Here is a 10,000-nt window from a genome sequence, read left to right as displayed (position 1 = left end):
CTCCGCTCGACGTCTGTCGGACTATTTGTATGTTTTCCATCAGGTATATATTTCTCTGCTTCTCCATCCTCCCCCCCTCTTTCCCCTATCCTATGCGGAGAATAAACCAATTATCTATTATAATAACGATAATGTGGATAGTTCATCTTACTGAAATACACTTAAACTAACAAACTAACAAAGTGCCATGTTTAGCTTTTCCATTTTCATACTTGGTGACAATGACCATAATGACATAATTTTTATGATATTGAAATTGTTGCACTACTACTGCTGCTCTACTACTTCTATTACTACAACTACAACTACGTCTATTACTACTACAGTTACTACCACCACAACTACTTCTGTTACTACTACTCTTACTACTACTACTACTACTACTACTACTACTACTGATATTAATAGCTATAATGAATTTAAAATAACCAAGAATATATATGTATTATTGCTATAGTAAAGGCAGAAATAATTATGGAATCAATAATAAGAATGGCAATGCCAATGGCAATAACATTAAAACAAAGTAATAACAATAGCAACAAAATTATCAAGTAAATGATAATACCGTGATGGTGGTGATGATATCTGTAAATCTAACTGTTGCCTTGTGGTCGTTATCGTTATCATTTCCACCACTGACATATCACAACAACAACAACAACATAAAAAGCAATACCGACAGCAATCACATGATTGCTTAAATAAGAAGGATGATAATAATGAAGATGATAGTAGTGCTACAGCTGCAGGCATGTGCCCTTAGGCCATATATTTCTACGCAGCCAGGGATCCATACAGCTGCTTCACCACGAACGCTCCTACAACCTGCTTCGAAGCCATCGCTGCGCAACGAACGCAAAGGCAAATGATCACGGCGCAGTGAACACGGCCAGCGCCGAGGAGGACGTAATTGTCCTTGTTAGGTGATAAATGGAAGAAAGGAGAGGAAAGTAGTAGTAGTAGGATCGGGAGCAAGAGTAGTAGTGGTCATAATGATAATAAAAACTGTAATTATAGTAACAGCAGTTGTAGTAGCAGTAATAGCAGTAGTTGTAGTAGTAGTAACAGTAGTAGTGGTAGTAAAGTAGTAGTAGTAGTAGTAATAGTAGGAGTTGTGGAGTAGTAGTATAGTAGTAGTAATAGTAGTAGCAATAAAATAATAGTAGGGAATAGTAGTAATAGTAGTAGTAATAGTAGTGGTAGTAGAGTGGTAGTAGTAATAGTAGTAGTAGGGTAGTAGTAGTAGTAGTAGTAGCAGTAGTAGTAGTGGTAGTAGAATTAGTAGGCACGCACACATACACACACACACACACACACACACACACAATTGTGTGTGTGTGAAAGTAATTATGGTAGTAGTTATAGTAATGTGATAATATTAAGTAGTAAATGTAGAATGAGAACAAAAAAAAAGGAAAAAATGGAAATAAGGGGAGGGAAAAAGAAAAACGGTAACAATAGAATTTTCCTGCTTTCAGAAGCAATCGGGAGGTCAGAATGTCGTGATTCACAGAGCCCGCGGTTCACGCCAAGTAAGGGTTTCCCCTTTGAAAGAATTAAGCGAAGAAAACGCTAAGAAAGGGCATCGCGAGCCTGCACCCCAAGACAAAGAGGATGCCGCTTCTGTGGGGAGCTTAGTTACATGTATATTCCTGGAAACCTGCGGAAGGCAGTACAGGCTTGAGCGCATGACGCAGCTCGCCCACCGTGTCGCTCTTGTTATTGGTTTTTATTTCCCTTGACTTTTAGAGGCGTTGCTTTTAAGAGTGGCGGTTATGAGCAATCATGGCCAAACCTAAGAATTGTGCTTATGTAATAAATATGATTTTGGTATCTATTTCCTTTTCTCTGTATTTTATAAAGTATATTTCTGAAGCACTCATAAACAATCAGATGGAATGACAAACCCAAAGGATCAGTGGAGATGATAGATATGGCAATACTGAATTTGTAATGTTCTCTTTATATATAAAAAATTGATATTTTAACTTGGAATTTGGTCCCTTTGGACATAAACATATGGAATATGCACCTGGGACATTGTTTCTTTAACAACACACTCTAACAAAGAGGGAAAGTTAATTCATAAAATGCTAGCTTGAATCGGTTGATCCTGCATGGGTATAGTTTCTTCTACATTCAGACTGACACGCATACATATACTATGCACAGAACACATCACCTACAGGTCTTCTACTGTCTCTGATTCCTTACTCGGATGGCGGCGACCTACCCCTTATGCATTTTATTAACACGCTAAACGCTACCCAGGTATAATTAAAGATAAACTCAAGGTCATGAGAAGACCTTATTATTTTTGATGGCAGTGGTTTTATCGGATGTTCTAAGCAAGCCTGACATTTAATTGAAGTTGATTAACTCTACCGTTATTTTATCTTTTTTTTAATGACAAATGGGTAAAATAGGATTGGTCAATGAATCCATGTAGTAACAAAAGTTTTAAGTGTGCAAAGATATTCATTAAACATGAGTAATGAGTTACCTTTGAGAGACGGTATTAATGTTTTTAATTATACAGATAAAGGAATTTAAATGCTTTGGACATAATCATAAAGGATGTGCAGAAGTACATTATATTATGAGGCAAAATGGTGTAATCATTAAAAGTAGTAAAACTATTTCACATACACATAATCTCTTGTATTTTTTCAAAAGCTGCAACTTGCACTGCATAATAATTTAAAAAGGTGGGTAGTTAGCTCTGCATTGCATAAAAACAGATTATTCTTTTATTTGAAACATGTGTATATGTGTCCAGGGTGATATGAATGTATGCACCCCGGAAGACAATGTAAAAAGAATTGCCACAGAAACATTCGTTCAGTGTTTCCTGTGCTAGCAGAAAGGACATGTAGTTTATCAGTGATTTTGCTCGCTGGGATGATGTTCCGACCCCAGTTGGAGAACTGTCTCCAAATCTTCCTGACAGAGGTCCCCTAAAGAAAGGGAGAGGAGGCGTTCCCTCCCCCTCCCCCCCCCCCAAAAAAAAAAAAGAAAAAAAGAGAGAGAATAAAAGCTGACGGACAAGGAAAATCAAAACTAGATTAAATGACCTTAAATTAACCTCGTCCTAAGTTCCTGATATTATAGTTCTCCAAGAAATACATTTGACTCACCTCGTCTCTGATGAAGTATTTTTCGGAGAAACTACCATTTCTGTTGGAAGGACGGTGAGTGCAGAGGTGGAATCACAGTCACCATGTACTGTACAGCTACCAAAGTCTCCCTTCTACTAACGTGGTTACTGATTCTGCTCTGGAGTTTGTTGCATACAAAGTAGAATCTATAGCATGTATCTGACCATATGTTCAATTTATTATCCAGCTGGTAATGTAACTTATAATGAGTGTTTTGCTCTTCTACAGCCACAAAATGAAGTGATTTTAATACTCATCATACATTATGGGGTTCCTGCTCATGGATGGTAGAGGTGAGCAAGTAATTAAGCTAATTAATGATTCTGATTTGGTCCTTCTGAACGATGGTAGTCCGACGGGGATGGACGGTAATACCAGCACATTGAGCTTTATTAACATATCTTTGGTCTTTTCAGTAATAGCAGCCAAATGCCTGTGGCACACACTCACCTTCCTATTTTTATTGAATATTCATCCGACACAACAGAACGCCTTCAGCACCTAAATGTAATGTAAAAAAGAGCAGACTGAGTCGCTTTCACAGGACTGTCAAGCTTAAATTTGTTGGCGAAACAATTGAAGATAAAGATAACAATATTCAGAATTCTATCTTAGATTCAGTAATACCCATTCCTAGGACCTCGACAGATAGAGTTCCATGGTGGACACCAGATTACCGCAGGGCGCTGGGTGAACGCAATATGGCCTACAGGTTTTTCAAAGATAACACCAATAATGCGAACTTTTTCAATTACAAACTAGCAAGAGCTAGGGCTTGCAGAACAATGAGACGAGCTAGAAGAGATTCCTAGGGTAGCTTTGTTTCTATAATAGATAGTAATACACCAACGTCACTGGTTTGGTCATCTGCTAATATTATAATAAAAAAAAAAAATCTTGGAAATTTAAATACATAATACAGAAGGGTACAAATTTCGATTCACCTAGAGACATTGCTAATGCACTCGCCAGACATTTCTCATATACAAGCATTTCAGAATATTACCATCCGGCATTCCTGACCACCAAGGAAGCAGCTAAGCTGCAACTTGTATACTTAGCCACAGGAGATGCCTTGGATTACAATAGAGACCTAACAATGGATGAGTTTGTCCTTGCCCTATAAGCCTATAGAGGAACATCAGGCCCTGTTGATATTCAATATGAGATGTTAAAGCATCTTAATCATGATGCCAGGCTTAAGATGCTAGAAGTGTATAATGAAATTTAGAGAAGCCAGACTTTTCCAAACTCATGGCGCTTCGCCAATATTATTCCCATATTGAAAGGAGGGGGAAATCCTAGATCCGCCATCTCCTACCGCCCAACTTCGTTGACAAGTTGCCTGTGCATGGTCATGGAACGAACTGTTAAAAGTAGGCTATTGCATTTTATAAATTGCAGAAATTTACTAGTTGCCAATCAGTGCTTGATCAACTAGTTAAGTTGAAGTCATATTCATAGGGGATTTGCCAAAAAACATTTTTGGATTTCAGAATTTTCAAATACAGAAAAAGCCTATGACATGACTTGGCGATATGTCCTACTCAGAAAACTTTATGCTTTTGGATTATGTGGAAGCTTACCTTGTTTTAGTCAAAATTTCACTTCTGACAGGAATTTTGCTGTCAAATTGTTCTCTGACAATGTCACTTTTCCGGACAAGGCAAACGGGTCCCACAAGGAAGGGCCTTATCACCAACATTATTTCTATGTATGGTAAATGACATCTTACTAGTTCCCTCTCGGAATCTTAAATACTCACTGCACTCCGATGTTTGTGTATTATGGCTTTCCAGCAGTAATGCAGAAGTCCCGGCAAATTGCATCCAATTGACACTGGGTGTTTCAAGATTTCCACAAGAAAGAGTATTGGGGTAATTTTTTTCACATAGGAGGAAGTCAAACATCAGGCTAACTCTATACAATCACCCAACACCTATAGAAAATTTTGCTAGATTTCTTGGTATTCTCTTTGATTGCAGACTTAATTGGAAAGATTGGTCAATTAATGAATGAATGTAAAAAAAAGAGCACTTAATTTATTAAAGTGCATTGCTGGAAATGAATGAAAAGCAGATCGAAAGTATTTGCTAATGATTTATAAAGCCCTAATAAGGTCAAACGTAGATTATGGGTAAATCGTATATGGCTCGGCAGCGAACTCAATTTTGAAAGGTCTGGATACTGTGCAGAATGCTTGTTTGCGTAGGTTTGGAGCCCTGAAATGCACTCGGATCGAGCGTTTTGAGGTGAAGTCAGGAAGACCTCTCCTCCGACTCTGACGCGTCCAGCAAGCGTTGATTTATGACCCAAAAGTGGCTCGAGACCCAAGCCATTCTAACAGAAATGGTGGCATTAGGCCCTTTCCCACGTGACTCCACGACCTCGTCGAGAAAGTCGGTATAGATCTATCTATCATCGATATCCTGGTTCATTCAAATATATCGTCATGGGAAATTCCCAAATTTTCACCATCATGGAAGCCGCTTAGGCTACCATCAGCGAAAGCCATGGCGCCGGAGGTGGAGGTACAGAAAGATCATTATTAGACATCTCCCTTTTTCATATATATGCCGACGGCTCCAAGACAGATAAGTGTATGGGTGCGGGTGTATGGTCGACTGAATGTGAACTGAGGTTCCGACTACTGAATCATGCATCGATCTTTCTTACTGATCATTTTGGTATTGTAACGCTATAAATTTTGCACTATCGACGACCCACGATAGAATAGAAATGTTTTAGATTCATTAAGTTTACCGAAAGACATTAAATCATTAGAAACCACTAAAAATGAACCGCTGTAATATTGTAATATCATTCGTAAGCTACATAAAGTCTAAAAATTAATCAAGCAAATATGGGTACCAGTCCACTCTGTATCCACAGCAATAAGCAGGTGATAAACTAGCCGTGTCAACTGGAGATCTAAATCTTAACATAGTCCGTACAGATCTCATGTATTCTGTGTCCTTATAAAAACAAAAACACATAAACAATAAACATAAAGCAACAATAGAAAAGTGGGACAACCCATAGAAAAACAAAACAAAACAAGAGAGGAAGTGGTGTTCGCGAGACCAAGAGTTAGCGCCACAAGACTAACCCACCTCACTCCATATATTGAAAACAGATTCCTCCACAGTGCCCCCATTGCACAAATCACCTTTCAATACCCGATACCCTAATAACATGCCATCAATACAGCAACAATAGACAGATCCTAAAAATTACTTCAGAATAAAAAATACCATTCAAACATCAACATCAACATCAAATCTTGTATCTGATTATGAAAAAATAATACATATATTAATCGCTTTTCTGAGGGAGGCTAAACGTTATGACCTTATCTAGATTGAATCACTAAATAGGATCCACTGACTTAATAACCTTGGCCACACGCCGCTGGTTGATGGCCAAGAAATCCAACAAATGCACAAGGAAAAAATGCGGAAGGAAGCACATGAGCGCGGCTCGCCCATCGAGTCCTTCGCGGGCTTTATTTTGTATTCTTTTTATTGTTTTTTATTTCCCTTGACTTTTGGAGATGTTGGTTTTAAGGGTGCGAGTTATGGGCAATAATGACCAGACCAAAGAATTGCTTTAAATAAGGGTAAAGAGAGGGGAGACATCTTGTGCTGATGTAATATAGTTTTAGTATCTATTTCCTTTTTTTCTGTATTTTATAATGTATAATTTAGAAGCACTCATAAACAATCAAATGTAATAACAAACCTAATGGATCAGTGGAGATGATAAATGTGACAATGCTGAATTATAATATTCTTTTTATACATAAATAATGGATATTTTAACTTGGAATTTGGTCCCTTTTGGACATAAACATCTGAAATATGCACTTGGCACATTGCTTTTTGAACAACAAACTTTACCCAAAATGAGACTTAATATATAAAACGCTTGCTTGAATCTTACCACGCCCGCTCGTTTACTGATGCATAGGTATAATTTCTTTTGCATTCAGACTGACACGCACGCATACATACACTAAGCACAGAACACATCACCTACACATCTACTATCTGGTTCCGATCCTTTACTCGGATGGTGGCGGCCTACCCCTATGCAGGTTATTAACACGCTAAACGCTACCCAAGTATAATTAAAGGGAAACTAAAGGTCATGATAAGACCATGAGCAGTTAAGGTATCACCACAAGAGAAGCACCCAGGAGAGAGGCCACAATCATGCAACGTCGGCTTGATCTCCCTCGAAATCGTTTCGTGCCTCTGCTGTTAGGCGCAACGGAGAATTGGATCCCATTCCTTTGTCCGTAGCAATTGCGTCTTCGATGGCACAGGAACTCTGATATCAAGTGGAGCACTTGGCACGGGGCATTGAAGACTATTGTTCGTAACGTACATTTAAGCTTGTTTGTCCAGTGTATGCCAAGCGTTGTCTGTGGATGAAAGGAAGGGAGGAAGCACTTGCTTTGAGCATCTCCGTTCCTATCAACACCTCTTATAACTTGTGTACATAGATTAAGATGATATCAGAAAAATGAACGAACACTGCAATTGTTGCGAGCAATCAGGAAAAGTTATTGCGATTGATGTGCTCATACCCAGTCGCCTGCTTGCTGTTGCAATCTCAAAATACATTATTACATACATAACCGCTGAAAAAATGAAGCTATTGTGGACATATGCTATAGTAAAACTTACACTGATACAATAGCCAAGTATAATACTGCGGTGTAGAGGGTGCACATATATATAATGTCTGTTAAGGGGAAAAGAGAGCAATCCCTGTGAATGCAACAAATAGGGTATACACAAACTTTGCATTTCACAGGGCTACTAAGTCAAGGCAGTCTAACGAAAACACAATTAGAGTAATTACAACATGTTACTCAATTCTCCGGTAAGCAAGCAACCAGGCAATAGTCCGAAAGAAGTCAGCGTTACCAAGCAGGTTACGTCACAGCGGAACCTGGCTGGGAGGGAGAAGCGCTCAGGTGGGGCGGCGGCCACATCCCACCAGTCTGCCTTGGTCCTCGGTGGTGGCTGGACCTACAGCGCGCCTTTCTGTCTTCTCCCTCCCTCGCTCTCCCACTCCCTTTGGATTTCGTCATCAAGACTTGACAAAGGTATGCGCGTACATACATGCTTTGGTTTTCATGGTAGACTTGGGTTCTTTGTTGCGCGGAACGGACCAGAAAATGCCAAATTATATCCCATGTTAGTTATATTGTTTATGTAAGTTTTTCTAATGCTAGTTATGTCGTGATTTAACATTTCGCACACACAAACACATGTCTATACATATATGTATATATGCATAATGTATATATTATATATATATATATATATATATATATATATATATATATATATATATATATATATAAAAACACACACACACACACACACACACATACACATATATGTATACACACATCATATATGTGTATGTATGGTTGCAAGTATGTTTCTACATTTAAGCATATGTCAATATATGAACACATGTCTTCAGTTCTATAATATTGTGACGTATCCTGCCTGGCTCTGAGCGAGGATGTCCAAAAGCTGATCTGCGCAGGAAAAGTAATAGTTCTCTTTTTCCGTTTGAACATCTCAGTTCCACTCAGTGGCGACACACAAAAGAAGGAAGGAACGACTTTCTCAGTTTTCTCATAAAAAGTTAATTCAGTAAGGATACCCAAGTCCGACTTGCTTGCCCACCCGCTCGCCCATGCGGACACGGAGGTGAAGCGGGAAGGGGCTACTCGGTCCCGCCCTTGGCCTCAGGAGCCATTCGCATGGCCGCCTTGCTGCTGAGACGCTGGCCCGCCTCCGTCATCGCTCTTTTTGGGGTACCTACCATGTTTCGAGAGCTTTAAAATTTGCTTCTCATGCTATTATTATCATATTATTATCATCATCATCATCATCATCATCATCATCATCATCATCATCATCATCATCATCATCATCATCATCATCATCATCATCATCATCATCATCATCGTCATATTTTGGATGTTTATATCATAATCATCATAATCATCATCATTCTTATTATTATATCACTATCATTACCACAGTCATCTTCATATTTTCCTAATCAGTTGCTGTTACCTGGTCACCCAATACCATCGATATTATTTGTTATATCTGATGTTATCGTGACTAGTGAACAAACAGTATACCTTAGGGTTGACAGCCTCTATAGTAGGGCAGTAATCAGCAAACATCAAGGTAAGAGCATACAGATCCTCACATCTATCAGACCTACTTATCGCGTGCTGTCTTTGAAAGGCGTACGACCCTAAGGCGTGAGCATTTGGAGGCCTCTGTCTTAGCCGTATTGGACGTAAGATAAATTCATCCTCTGCTAGAATCACCGGAACTCTAGTTCTTTAAACACCGAGGAAAGCTCACCCAATTTTAGAACGAAAATATATCATAACAATTGCTATTTAATAAACTGAACATGTAGGTGACTTCGGCCTCCTCGACATACCATTATCCTCAGAAGATAATGTTATATGCGGATTTATATTTCCAGACACACATGGAAATAACTTCACTAAAAGTCTAATAAGTTAAATTAATTTTGCGGTATTGAACACACATCAGTACCGCAAAATTGACCGGGAAAACTTATGATGTGGATACAAACACCACGCTCCCAAAAAACAAACAAGATCAACGACAACAGTCATCTGCGCCGAAAGTCTGTGATGTCAGGGCGTCGCAGGCTCTGCTAATGTCTATATCTTGCGAAACAAGGCAGCAAAATATCGTTGCTTTGGGGGCGATAACAAAAAGTTGTTATTAATGATTATACTCGTAAAATATCTTCTAACT

This window comes from Penaeus monodon, chromosome 18 (assembly GCF_015228065.2).
Source record: "Penaeus monodon isolate SGIC_2016 chromosome 18, NSTDA_Pmon_1, whole genome shotgun sequence".
NCBI lineage: Eukaryota > Metazoa > Arthropoda > Malacostraca > Decapoda > Penaeidae > Penaeus > Penaeus monodon.
Note: the sequence above shows the minus strand (reverse complement) of the source record.